Genomic DNA, 14,274 nt, shown 5'->3' with positions numbered 1-14,274 from the left:
AGCCATTCACTCTAAGTAGTTAATTATGAAAGTAAACTCATAACACAATAGCATTAAATTCTATTGATAAGAAACTGAACTCATCAAAGATTAGGTACATACAACAGGATCTTTGTATAGCAATGTTTTTATCTGTTCATTCTTTTGTGAATATATGTACTTTAGCCATCTTCGGTTAAATTTTGTTCTCAGCCATTAGATGTCTGAATTTTCTTTTCGGCCACTAGAGGTCTACCATAACTATCTTGAGAACAAGCTGGCCTTTGTCAGTTATTCTGTTTGTTTTGGGACCTGCCTGAATGCATTTTATCATTTAGCCATCTTTTAATTCACTGATTCATTAAATTTCTTGGCATGTATTTATGACTGCTCTGTGCAGTCATGGTGCTACTTTCAAAGGAGGAGGGAGTTGTGAGTTTCTTTTATCTGCCTCTTTCCCTATCTTCCCTTGTATGCAAGGCTCTCTACCTCCTGCCTCCCTGGTGCCTTTGTTCTATCAGACACTTTTTATCTTCTCTGCCTTTAACCTTTGCCTGTCTCCCATGTTCTCATCCGTTAGCATTTCAATTTGGAATGAACCTCCCATTCTCAAATCTTTTTTCACTCTGGTTTCCCTCTGTCTACTTCTCTAGGTTTCACCGCCCATTCACGGATGAGTTCTCATGGGTCACCTGCCTTCCTATGTCACCTCCAATTCTCTTGCTGTGGTTGGGCCATCAAAGCTGCCCCAACAAACCAATGACATCCTTGATGCTTCCTTTTTCTCTCCACATAGAGACTCCTGAGGTCCTATCGCTGTAATAGTTCCAGCCTTTATCATTTCTCATCTAAACTACCCCCACGACCTCTAACTGGCCTCAAGGCATTAGTTGTGTTCCTTCCAAATTCTCCACCATCCTGCCAGAGTAATCTCACTAAAGCACATCAAATAGTGTCACCACCCTGCCAAGACCCTTCTACCGGTCACAGAACCTTCAGGAGAAGCCCAAATCCCTGAGTACAAAAGTGGCCTGTCTCAGTCTACTCTTCCCTCTTCCCTGTTGGTGCCTCCTTTGGTTACTACAGATTTTTGAATTCATCTTTTCTTCTCTGTTGAATTTCATCCTTTAGGAAACTTTCTTCAAGAGCTCATGGTAATAAACACTTGGTCTTTGTATATCTTGAAGTGGTTTTAATTCATCTTCATTTTCAGTGGTAATTTCTCTGAGAACACAATTCTGGCTGCTTATTTTTCCACAGTCCTTTAAAGGTAAGATTCTAATGTCTTCTTGCATATATTGTTGCTAATGAGAACTCTGTTGCTATCCAGTTGTTGTTCCTCGGTAAATAACTTATTTTTCTTTACATCTTGTTTTTTCAGTTTTCAATTTTTACTTATCACTTGGCAGTTTTACTCTTATGCACCTGTGTGATTTGCTGATGAGAACACAGTACAGTTTTCACAGCTGAGGGCTTCAATTACTTTATTCTGGAAACATCTGAGCTTTTATATTTCCCCCATTCTTTCTATTTTTTTCCTCCTTTCAGTCTATCTAAACATATGTAGAAGTTGATCCTTTATCCTCCCATCTCTTACTTTCTCGTGCTGCATTTTTATCTCTTCATCATTAGCTCCATTGTATTCTGAGCAAGCATCTCAAATCTGTCTTCCAACTCACTTTTTTCCTCTGCTATTTCTATATTATTGCTTAAACTCAGCTCTTCAAGAAGTCTTCTTGAAGCCTAAACATGAATTGTTTTCTTTCTCTGAGTACCATGGCTCCATGTACAGGTCAAGACATAGTATACTTTACTCTGTATTTTAATTATCTGCGATTTTTATCTCTCCCATTTCAAACTCTATTTTTTTTTTCAGGCAGGACTATGTCTTATCTTTATATGCCCTAAACTTGATATTGTGCCTGAAGCATAAAGGGTATTTTAAAGATATTTTTTAATTTAAATTCAATTTACCAACATATAGTATAATACCCAGTGTTCATCCTATTAAGTGCCTCCTTAGTGCCCATCACCCAGTTACCCCATCCCCCACCCACCTCCCTTTCCACAATCCTTTGTTGGTTTCCCAGAGTTAGGATTCTCTCATAGTTTGTCTCCCTGTCTAATTTTTCCCCACTCAGTTTCCCTCCTCTCCTGCATAAGGGACATTTTGTAAACATTGATTGAACATTTCCTGCATTTAGCTTCAATATACATATGTGCCTGGGGCTACTAATATTCTATTTTCACTCTCCATCTACTTAAACGTCTTCCCCACAGATTCTGTAAGGGCAGGGCTATATTTATTTTGTTCACTATTGTATACCCAGCATATAACAAACACCCAATATGTGTACTTTCTTCATGATGTGCCTCTCATTACCTTGAAGAAAACCCAAAGGAGCAGTCTATGATTTGAAAACATTTGCAACACGACTAGAGTTGAGGGGCTATTGAAGGATCTCTATTTTAAAAGCATAGCCTTCTCTTAACGTTTCCCTGATAGCTAATGAGTTAGGTCCAGTTTTATATTTTGAACAATTCTTTCTATTCCAAGCATGTTGACTGGCTTTTCATTACTGTGTGTTTGCTGAAGGGAAAATTAACAATTTCAAATATCTGAGACATATTATTTTTAACCAAAAAAACCCACCTTTTTTTCAACAAAGGAATAATATAAATATCATCAAGAGACAATGCTTCTTTCCCATTCCTAATGTTTTCTTCTATATGTATTAGAGTAACTCTACAACCTCTCCTCATTCTTTCACCATTCCTCAGCTGCTCCACCTCCCATTCACCACGGAGACGGAAAACAGGTCATTTGGGAATTTGGTAGGAGAAACTTCATGGATAGCTGGCTCCTACATCTTTTCTTATCTTAGAGAGTGGGGATTCTTCTATGCTTCTCTGGGAATTCATTCTGCTTCTGTTGGGGGAGATTGGCTATGGTCCAGTACTGCTTTGTGGAAACATGTCTAATTTGGAGATGCAGTAGTAGACCAGTGACTTGCTTACAGACATGAACATATTCTTTCAGTAGTCCTTTTAACAATATGGCAATATTTTGTCCTTTGCTGAAACTTAGTTTATCAACTTGTTTAGACCTAGACCAGACAGGGGACCTATTTATTGGTGCCTCAAAGATACCAGCACATTTCAGCACAAGGTAGTTGTGCCCGATATTATAAGCAAAAGCACTCTTTCTCTCACTGCCAGAAAATAGCAATGTATTCATTCGTTCAATTACTTAACAAATATCTATTGACATCTATAATGTGCTAGGCCCTGAGAATAAATCAGTGAACATAACAGCCAAAATCCCTATTGTCATGGGGCACCTGGGTGGCTCAGTGTTTTAGTGTCTGCCTTTGGCTCGGGTGGTGATCCCAAGGTCCTGTGATCGAGTCCCACATCAGGCTCCCCAATGAATAATTAAAACCTTAAAAAAAATCCCTATTGACCTTGCAGATGCCCCCTTGCTGTCCAGCCATGGTCAACTCCACCGTGTTCTTTGACATCGCAGTGGACGGCGAGCCCTTGGGCCGCGTCTCCTTCCAGCCGTTTGCAGACAAAGTTCCAAAGACAGCAGAGAACTTTCGTGCTCTGAGTACTGGGGAGAAAGGATTTGGTTACAAAGATTCCTTCTTTCACAGGATTATTCTGGGATTTATGTGCCAGGGTGGGGACTTCACGCGCCACAATAGCACTGGAGGCAAGTCCATCTACGGGGAGAAGTTTGATGATAACTTCATCCTAAAGCACCCGGGCCTGGCATCTTGTCCATGGCCAACGCTGGACCCAACACAAACAGCTCCCGGTTTTTCATCTGCACCGCCAAGACTGAGTGGTTGGATGCCAAGCATGTGGTCTTTGGCAAGGTCAAGGAGGGCATGAACGTCGTGGAAGCCATGGAGCGCTTCGGGTCCAGGAACGGCAAGACGAGCAAGAAGATCACCATTGCCGACTGTGGACAGATCTGATGAATCTAACTCGTTTTTTATCTGAACTTCCAGACTATTCCTTTAGCTCAGGAGAGCACCCCTCCACCCCCACCTGCTTGAAATAGCCCAGAGTCTCCGCACTCTCGCTGCGGTTCTGCCGGCTCCATGGTTCCTTCCCCCAGGTCTAGCTGGATTGTAGAGTTCAGTTTATGATGATGAAATAAAACCGAAACAATAATTAATAATAATAATAATAATTAAAAAATAGTAATAAATAATCCCTATTGTCATGAAGTTTACATCCTAGTGGAGGAGGTAGGGAGAAATAAAAATAATAAGTAAATGCTACTGGGGAAAAAAAAGATTAAAGGGACTGGGAGTGTCTAGTGGGAGTGTGGGTAAGATAGGGAAATAAAGAGCAGCCTCTTTGAGAACATAACATCTGAAACATTCTCACAAAGAGTCAAAAAAAAGTGAGAGTAACTCATGGAGATATGTGGGGGAAGAGGAAATAGCTCAAGGCAGAAAGAGTGAGGAGGCCGGTGGAGCTGGAGAAGAATTGGAGGGAAGGACAGGGAGTTCATGGGATAAGGGTCAAAGAGGTGATGGAGAAAGGGCATCAGGTCATATAGAGCAGTAGAGGCTGGAGTAAGGGAGCTTTCATACAGAGCAACGTGGGCTGCCATTTCTGGATTTCAGCAGAGGAGTGACCTTATCTGACTTACATCTCAGAGGACTGCTCTTGTGGCTGTGTTGATAATGAATCCGGTGTGCGTGTTGCAGAGGGAGCAGTACAGAAGCAGGGAAACTAGTTAGGACATTATGGCAACAGTCTAAGTGAGAGGCAACTGTCCTTTGTAAAGGGGAAAGAAGTGGTAACAAGATGTCAGAGTCTGGATATATTTTTCAGGTTGAGCCTAGCAGAATTCCTGATGCGTTGGCAATTGGTCATGACAGCCTGTGCTATTAACTGGTTTCCAGGGTAACTGCCTTTTAGGAAATACTGAATAAGCCTAATAAAGTCCATCAGTGACCTCTGCCTCTGTGGGGACTATATTTCAATAATTCGAAATGGAGCTTTGGCAGTTCAAGTTACTCCCAATGTTAGCAGGAAGTGAAGTCTGGTCCAGAAGGACTCATCTCAACTTATAGCTTTGTAGAGAAATTAAATTAAAATCCTTGCTCTCCAGTTTCAATAAATGCTTTTTAGATTATGTCATGTGTATATATAAAACATATAGTTTTAATAAGAAAATGTATCGATAAGTCAATATCCAGCCTCATATCCAGAGTAACTGCTAAAAGAAGAGCTCCCACACTTGGAATCCACTAAAAGGAGACAATGCCTCTGACATTTTATGAAACTCTGCTTAATTTTGATTTTTATATGTTGTTCAAAGTACCAGGAAAATGCATCATTCCCCCTTTTTTTTAATAGCCTTTGACATAAAAAGCAAAACGAGGATCCAGACACTAAATGAGAACATATTAGTGGCATGTGAGTGGCTCAGATGGTTAAGCATCTGCCTTTGGCTCAAGTCATGATCACGGGGTTCTGGGATCGAGTCCCATGTCAAGCTCCAGGCTCAGTGGGGAATCTGCTTCTCTTTTCTCTTCCTCTCTCCCTGCTCATATACTCTCTCCTCTCTCTCTGTATCCCTCTGTCTCAAATGAATAAATAAAATCTTAAAAAGTAAAATAAAGATAAATAAATAAGAACATATTTAAAAATCATTTTTTAAAAAAATTATAGGCTGTTTAAGTCAAACATGACTTGGTAAATTGAACCACAAACAACATCCCAACAAGACTATGAAATAAAACTTCCGTGGACCTTTCTTGAAAGACTATCAACTTACTCATACTCTGCTATCTAAGGTAAAGTCGTAAAAAAGTCAATTTACCAAGGTAAGTAATAAAATATTTGACTGGGCTTCTATATTTTTCTTAATTATTACTCAGATGTAACAAGGTAACAAAGCAAAAAGCAGCATTGTCTTCACAGCAATATCATGGACTTTTGTTGAAAACAAAATGAAAATGCCGATTTTACCCATTTGTATAAACTTATCATAGAACATGAAAAATAAGCTAAAGTCACAATGTGTACAAATACTGTGATCTCTCCTCCCATTGACACTGCCACCTGTGCCAACTCAACATGTCATTTCCTTTTATCTGCTACCAATCTGTGTTTGAAGAAATATACAAGCATCAAGGCATAAAGAACCTTTACTCTTTCCTCCAGAGGCAAAGATAACAGTGGATGTCAGCATCTTCCTAGTCAAACAGGAAGAATGTCAAGGACCCACTTTTACAACAATCTGGGGATTTTTTCATTCAGAGATTCTATTGTTTTTTCCACTGCCATCTGTAACAAAACAGGGAAATGAGGTTTTAAAAAATCAATGTTAAATGTAAACAAGTCATTTGTGCTCCACTTGGCTCCATAGTGTTTTATGTTTACTTTGTAGATGTAACCTTTCCAGGCATTGGCCAATTTCAGTGTGATAAATAAAATTATCTTTAAAATTGGAGTATGACGTCACCACAAACATGGTATGATGGAAACAAAGATAGAGTCAGTGTCCAACTGTCCAAAATGACAGGAAAATGGATAATTGAATGGTCACATTAGGTAAGAATTACTGTACACAAATTACTAATTTTCCAAGAAATAGAGTAAAAATAGAATATATTTAAACTATCATAGTACAAGTGAATCCAGTTGCTTCACAAAAATAACTATGCCATGCTAATAATCACAAATATTAGGTTAGGCTGTTGGATTCTGGGTTGAATCCCTGTTTTCTATTTAACCTGAAAGTTGTTAATTCCAACAAATTCTCGCCATATGATTACATTGTTATTATTTGTCTTTCTCATAAGAGATATACAAATGTACATTTTTACAATCCCTTTAATTTGAACTTTTAAAATATTTTTCTTCAGAGAAAGGGGGAGGAAGGACAGACAACCTCTATAATGATAAGTCTCATACAGGAATAATAGAGAAAAAGGCAATTCTCTTCATATTACTTGTAATTACTAATCATATAATTACTAATCAAATAAAAATAATGGTTTAAAATATTTACAAATTCTGGTTGAAGTTGCAAAAAATAGTTTAAGTTGTATATCCTTGTCCTACATTTGTCTTTGTATTGTAACAAGAATAAGCTTTCTCATCAGAAAGATTGAATTTGGAGCATAATAAATCTAAATACAAAATATACTGGAAATATTTTATCCTACTTGTGGATATTGATATCAAATCCAAAGCTCAATCTTTCCTTTCTTTGGTGCATATTAAAGTTTTAAGCTCTGTATTCAATATGGTATGGTGTTTTAATAAGAACCAAAAGCTCCCTGCTCATCTGGGATTTTACCAGTCTCCTAAACAGCAAGAACATCCTCAGTTTTTTCTCATTCTTGAAGGGTCTATAGCTGTTTTGGGGACAACAAAACCCAGCTAGCTCTAGCAGGAAGAAAAGACTGAGAAGTTTCTGGCACCTGAAACATCCCTGCCCAGTAGGCACCACAGGCATGAACATGGGGAAGCTTCAGTGTGTGTCTGAAGTAGACAGCATATCTCCTCAGTTTCAGATTCCTTCTGACCCTCTTTCCCAGCAACCACCGTCTTCTGACTGCTGTGCTGCTACAGCTAAACCTATGTCTTTCAGGGGCTCACCTTCCTATATACTGAGTTACCTTGCCTGAAAGTGTCTGGTAGGTAGGTCCCCCGTCACCCACATCACCAGGTCTACCTGTAGCTGGTAACTGATTCCTAGGAAGATACATAAGCACAGTTCCTTTGCCTCTAGACAATATCTAAAATGTACTCCCCATGGGATCAGATTGTGTCTGGAGCTACACCTGAAGTCATGCTACTGCTTGGCTTCTTTCCCTCTTTCCTTTCACTTGCTTCTCCAGGGAGCGCTCCTTTATAAATCACTTGTACCTGTTCTTTAACTAACATTGTACCTCAGAGACAGCTTGATCTACAACAGATGCAAAGCTCAGTGTCCAAGAATCACAACCACAGTATCTCAGTTTAGGCAAATAGGTGTCCAAGATAGAAAGCAGATGCAGAAATAGGAGATTTGGGCCAGGTGCCATTCGGAATGCAGATCTGGAACTGAAAGGCAGCATCAGAGAATTCTAACGGTCACTATAAAAAAGGATTGCTATTCAAGGGCAGAACTCAATTCTGGGGAAAGATGGGACTTTGGCAAGTTATAAGAATAGAGATATGGGAAGAGGAACCAATATAGAGGTCTAGTTACAAAAAGTGTGGCAAACTTTTAAATTCTTTCATGCCATTTTTGTACTTTCACCTGGAATATCTGCTCCCAATCTCCCCATATCACTTTCTGTTTAATCTAAAAGAACAGTTCCAGTGTCTCCCCCTATATTAAGCTTTCCCAGTGCCCTCAACACAGGCATAATCACTCTTTCCTTTCTGCCACCTCTATAATGGATACATAACTCTATTATTGTAATTATCACCCAATCTTATTTTTAACATTTCACCTTTTCTCTCTTTATAGACTGTGACAAGGCAGGGTATGTCTTTTTTATAATTTTATCCCTAAAATCTGTTATGATGTTAAAAGCACCTATCATGAGTTGACAGGAACAGATCCTGGAACAGTACAGAATCCCAATTACCTGACAAGGGTAAAGATCAAAAGAAGATTAGAGCTGCTCAAATAGATCTCCATCAAAGCTAAGCTGGCAAATAGGATCAAGACTAGTAGTTGAGGACTAAGAAGCACACCAATAAGATGGAAGAAGGTGGTAACTCTCATGGAGCAAAGAACCAGACAGGGTTGGAAAAGCATTTATTTCTAGGTTCTTTTCATAGCCTCCAATTGAGGAAATATATAAATATCTGGTTTTGTTCTTCTACACAAGAAAGATCAGATATATATGTGTAAATATGTATATGAATTTTACATATGATACTGTACATAATTTTATGATACTATATACTATTAGGATCCAATCAAGTAAATAGTTATCTTTTTCCTTTGCTTTCTGCAACTTGGTGTTACTATGTTTGTTTGATGGTTAAAGAAATAAAGTTTATTTATTTATTTTTTTTATGTTTTTTTTTTAATTTTTTTTATTTATGATAGTCACACAGAGAGAGAGAGGCAGAGACATAGGCAGAGGGAGAAGCAGGCTCCATGCACCGGTAGCCCGACATGGGATTCGATCCCGGGTCTCCAGGATCGCGCCCTGGGCCAAAGGCAGGCGCCAAACCGCTGCGCCACCCAGGGATCCCCAAGAAATAAAGTTTAAATCCTATTGGCTACCCAGTTCCACTGAAGAATTTATTAAAGAAATAAATTATAATTACCAATTTAAATAATCATTACAAATTATTTGTACATTCTCTTTCGGACATTTTTTCCCCATAACTTTAGGAAATAGATTGTTGTTTGTATTAAGAATCCTATATGTGTTTTGGTATCTTGATTCATAAGATTATAACCAGTTTATTACAACCAGATTGTTGTTTGTATTAAGAATCCTATATGTGTTTTGGTATCTTGATTCATAAGATTATAACCAGTTTATTATAACTAAGAAAGTAGGCCCCATTGAATTGCACTTAGTCTACATCCTGGTTCAACAAGTGTGAAAACAAAAATGATTATAGTTGCCTCAGATTTTTGTCTTACAAACTCACTACATTTAGAAAGGATGGTATGATAAGACCTTAACTGTTAATTTTGTGGTATAATTGTCCATTCAAAAGATAGACCATGAGACAGACTTAGTTTCTTCTCACTGTCATGATTTCCATTCTTAGCATTGTAACTTCTCAATGTTAAAAGGTATAGTACAAACAAGTAATATATAATACATGGACTCTCAGCCCCATGACTCCAAAATGATTATCTTGGAGTACTTGAAGTTTGAAATGCATTCTGAAAGAACAACTATATCCAATCTGTGCTTTAACCATTTGCCCATATTTCTCCCAGCCAAAAGGGAGAATCTTATTTCATCCTGAATAGATTCCACCTTTTCTTTCATATTTGGAAAGTGCTAATGAATTGGAATCTTCCAATGGTGTTACCTTTGGCTTACCTCTAACAGTCAAACTATGTCCAAATTTGTTGGTCCTTCTCTTCTCAAGGTCCTGGTATTTGGTCTTCTTCTCCTCTATCATAATGGACGTGCTACTACAGTGTTTCATTGTCTTTCTTTGGAGTTATTTCCATAGCTTTCTTAGCATATTTCTTGTTGACAATGTACTCTTGATACAGCCACCAAACTTAACTTCCTAAAATACGAGTTTTATCATGTTATATTCACTGAAAAACTTCCAGTGCTTCTCCATTGCTTTTTTGTCAGAATAAGTATGGTGCCACCTTTCTTAGTAGTTCAAATTATTGCTTTCCCTGAATGCTGCCCTCATAGGAGACCACTTGCCCAGTCTCTAAGACAGCAAACATTTCTAACCCTCTTCAGCTTTATTGACTCCCACAACTCTCTACCAATCATATTCCTATTCATCCCTCAGTGCCCTTTTCAAATGCCATCTTCTGCATTAAATACTTCCCTTTGAGTTTTCTAATCAGAATTCATTACACATTTCATGGGCATCCTAAATCATAATAATCTCAAATGTCAGGACAGTATCTTATTCAATCCTGTCTTGATTATCCAATACTTTAGACAATCTGGCTATTAAACATTTTGGTTAATATTTCTTTGAGTTAAAGAGTGTTCTAAGTCTTCATCTTGGTAAATTATAAGATCCAACTGAGAGTTTCCAGTCTCATCTTCTTTAAATATAGACTTCAGACTACTATTAGAATGACTTATCTAAGATTTACATTACTTTATCATTCCAGTTATTCAAATGTTTTAACAACCCTCTGTCATTCATTCAAGTCATCCAACAAATAATCCTGGAGGATCTAGTATATGATAGGGCACTGGGAATAAAGGAGTAAACCAAATGGACATCATCCCTGTCTTCATAGAGATTACAGTCTAGTGCAAGGTCCAATTAAAACATACACACTTATACACACAAAGTACAAATTAGCCTAAGTACTTGGAAGCAAGTACAAGAGTTAAAAGAGAGAACAAAAAAGAAAAGATCTAAACTTGCCATATTTATTTTTTTAATATTAAGTGTCTGTAAAATCACCAGTTACTGCCAAAACTATTACAAGCATATTGAATGAAACAGAATTTATCCTGTTTGGCTGTTACACAGCAACAAACAAATGTGGGTAAAACTGTCAAGTGGCCTATTTGTCTTACTCAATTTCTCTTTTTAGTCCATCAGAGGTAAAAAAAAATTTAGCACTGCTCTTATGGGTGTAAGATTTTCTATGCTTCGTGTAAATTTCTAATTTTAAATATATGTGGAAAGTGAAAAAAAGGTAAAACAGATAAATGACAAGAGAAGATCAAGAATAATAAAAATGAGTCAGGAAAAATATAAGCAAACTATAAAGAAAAGAATAAAATTAGAGTAGACATACAGGAAAGTTTCTTCTGCTTATCGCCACACATATTAAAATCCTTACTCAGGAGTTAGAATTCTTTCATGTTCCCCTGCCAATGCTGAAGAAATAAATCGAATTTCATGTTACAAAATTGTTATAACAGAGGTGATTTTTTATCATTTGGGTTTTTTAGTTTGTTGGTTGCTTTTTGTTTTGTTTTGTTTTGCTTTTTGGTTTCTTGTTTTTTTTGGTTATAGATACCATAACCATGTCTTCAATTTTGTTTTTCTTTAAAGATCAGATAAGGGCAGCCCGGGTGGCTTAGCGGTTTAGTGCCGCCTTCCGCCCAGGGCTTGATCCGGGGGCCCTGGATGGAGTCCCCACGTCGGGCTCCCTGCATGGAGCCTGCTTCTCTCTCTGCCTATGTCTCTGCCTCTCTCTCTGTGTCTCTCATGAATAAATAATAAAATCTTTTTTAAAAAATTAAAGATCAGATAAATATTTAAGTGTTCTACCAAAATTTTCTGTGAACCATATAGTCACTAATGAAAATATTCAAGTCCACTGTGTAGTGTGAAAAAAAGTCATAGACTACATACATAAACAAATGGGTGTATCTGTGTTCCAATAAAACTTTATTTGCAAAATTAGTCATCTAACCTGTGGTTGTAATTGACCACTCCTATCTTAGAGTAAAATGTGCTGCTGAATACACACACACACATACACACACACTTCTATGCAAAAGGCTACATGTATATTTGGGTTACATATAATGTAACTTTTATATGAATAAGGGTATATATTACTGTAGGGTTTAGTCTGTTAAATTATGCATAAAATATGATACATATTTTAATTATATTGTATTCTTCATCTTTCCCTTTTTCTGAGACATTATCTGATTCATAGAGATACACTAATCTTTGTTTATGATCCCCAAATTTTCATAGTCTATGATTTTTAAATTATTTTTTGCAATAATATGGCCTCAATACAAAGAGTAAGTTTGATATATTTGTGTGCGCATGTATATTATTCAAACTAATCACTTCCTCCCACTATAACTCTATAACTTCAACTGTTAATATTATTTTGTAGAAACACTTCCAGCCACTTAATCCTTTAAATTTATTGTTCTCTTCATTGGGAATTATGCCCAAAAGATAGACCAAGAGCAATCTTTTCCTGGGGTAGAAATGTACTGCGGAGTGGTTATTGATGTCACCTTTCTGAGAAACAATGCAGACATTTCCAGGAGAGTTACTTTAATAGGAATTGTGTTTAATGCCTTCTTTTTAAAAAATATTTTATTTATTTATTCATGAGAGACACGGAGAGAGAGGCAGAGACATAGAGGCAGAAGCAGGCTCCCACAGGGAGCCCAACACAGGACTCCATCCCTGAACCCGGACCTGGGGTCACGCCCTGAGCAGAAGGCAGATGCTCAACTGCTGAGCCACCCAGGCATCCCTATGCCTTTTTTCCAGATAGAAAACTTTAAGAGAAAATATGCATCTAATAGTCTGAAAAAGGGTAACGTCTGACCCATTGTCTTAGGCTTTATCAGTTTTCCCAATTAGTCACAACTCAGTAGATGATCACCTCACATTCTTTATCCTCAGCTCAGTATGTAGTGTCCATGGGTTAGTTACCCTTCCGCTGGTTTACTGGGCAAGACTAGAAGCTAAACAAAGAAACCTTAATGGTAAGAAAGATGACTGGATATTTATAGAATGAAAGCCAAAATTGTGCTCTGCAGAAAAAAAGAAAGGGAGTTCTGTTTTCCCATTTTCAGAAACAGGCACAAAGCCAAATTAATTTCTTCTAAAATTGAAGTTTGTGTTACATGGTCATTAAGTCTGAACTCGCAGAAATGAAGTTGACAGCTAAATTATAGGCAAAAGTCACTGTTAAGTACTGATCTCATAGCCTTTACTGACCAGTCTATGTAGGAGGCTATTTCTGTGTTTGATGTGTTAATCTGATCCTGCCGGTTCTACCCAGGTGGAACTCCAGATGAAGACTGAGAAATCAATGGAGGAATTGTACACACACAGGAAAGTAGGAAAGCAGGGTGGGGCTCAGGGCCCCTGGAAAGACAGCAGGTTTGAATTGGGCCTTTGATATTACATCAATTAAGCCTGACTAGCATGACAGCCAACAACATTCTTGTCTTGAATTTGTAGATTGAGCTATGTCTCCTCTAACCACAAAATGAAGGAGCACAGGCAGCCTTTTCTTCGGTCATGGCAAATAACTGATTGGTCAAGTTGAATTTTCTCTCTCTCTCTCTCCCTCATTATATATATAATGAATAGCATAGCCTGGTAATCTCTAAATTTAACAATCATACTAAATATATTACTATTATTTCAGTTTTTAAATCTCCTTTCTGCTTGCCTTCTTAGCAAGAATACCAGACTTAGCAATGTCAGCTAAATTTGAATTTTAGATAAATAATGAATATACTCCCTGCAATAGTTGGGACATAGTTGGACTAAGAAATTATTCATTTTTTGTTTGAAATTTAAATTTAACTGGGCATCTTGCATTTTATCTGGCTGCTCTAATTCTTAGTAAAGCATGGAAGATAGAAAGGGGTGAAATTTCATATTGCGATAGATATTATTGGAATAGTTGGCACTAAAATCTTCCATGCTATGGTCAATTATAGATTGGATGAAATCAGTTTATTGTCTCTTACACAGACATGCATAAATGATTCAGAATTATTGGGAAGTCCAGTATGAAATAGTAAAATATTTTAAAGTAAATGATACAATCTAAGGAAAGGAATCTAACAGACTCTAATCAATCGACCAGGAACTCAAAAATATTTACTCAAAGAATTATGCAACAAATTTTCCATT

The 14,274-nt window shown here is 37.4% G+C and overlaps 1 pseudogene; it reads left to right on the top strand.

The window, feature by feature from the left end:
* Positions 1-3,460: 3,460 nt before the first annotated feature.
* On the top strand, positions 3,461-4,109 carry LOC144304126 (peptidyl-prolyl cis-trans isomerase A pseudogene; annotated as a pseudogene).
* Positions 4,110-14,274: the final 10,165 nt, after the last annotated feature.

This window comes from Canis aureus, chromosome 33, assembly GCF_053574225.1.
Source record: "Canis aureus isolate CA01 chromosome 33, VMU_Caureus_v.1.0, whole genome shotgun sequence".
In the NCBI taxonomy this organism is placed as follows: domain Eukaryota; kingdom Metazoa; phylum Chordata; class Mammalia; order Carnivora; family Canidae; genus Canis; species Canis aureus.
Note: the sequence above shows the minus strand (reverse complement) of the source record. Positions and strands in the feature narration are given on the sequence as shown.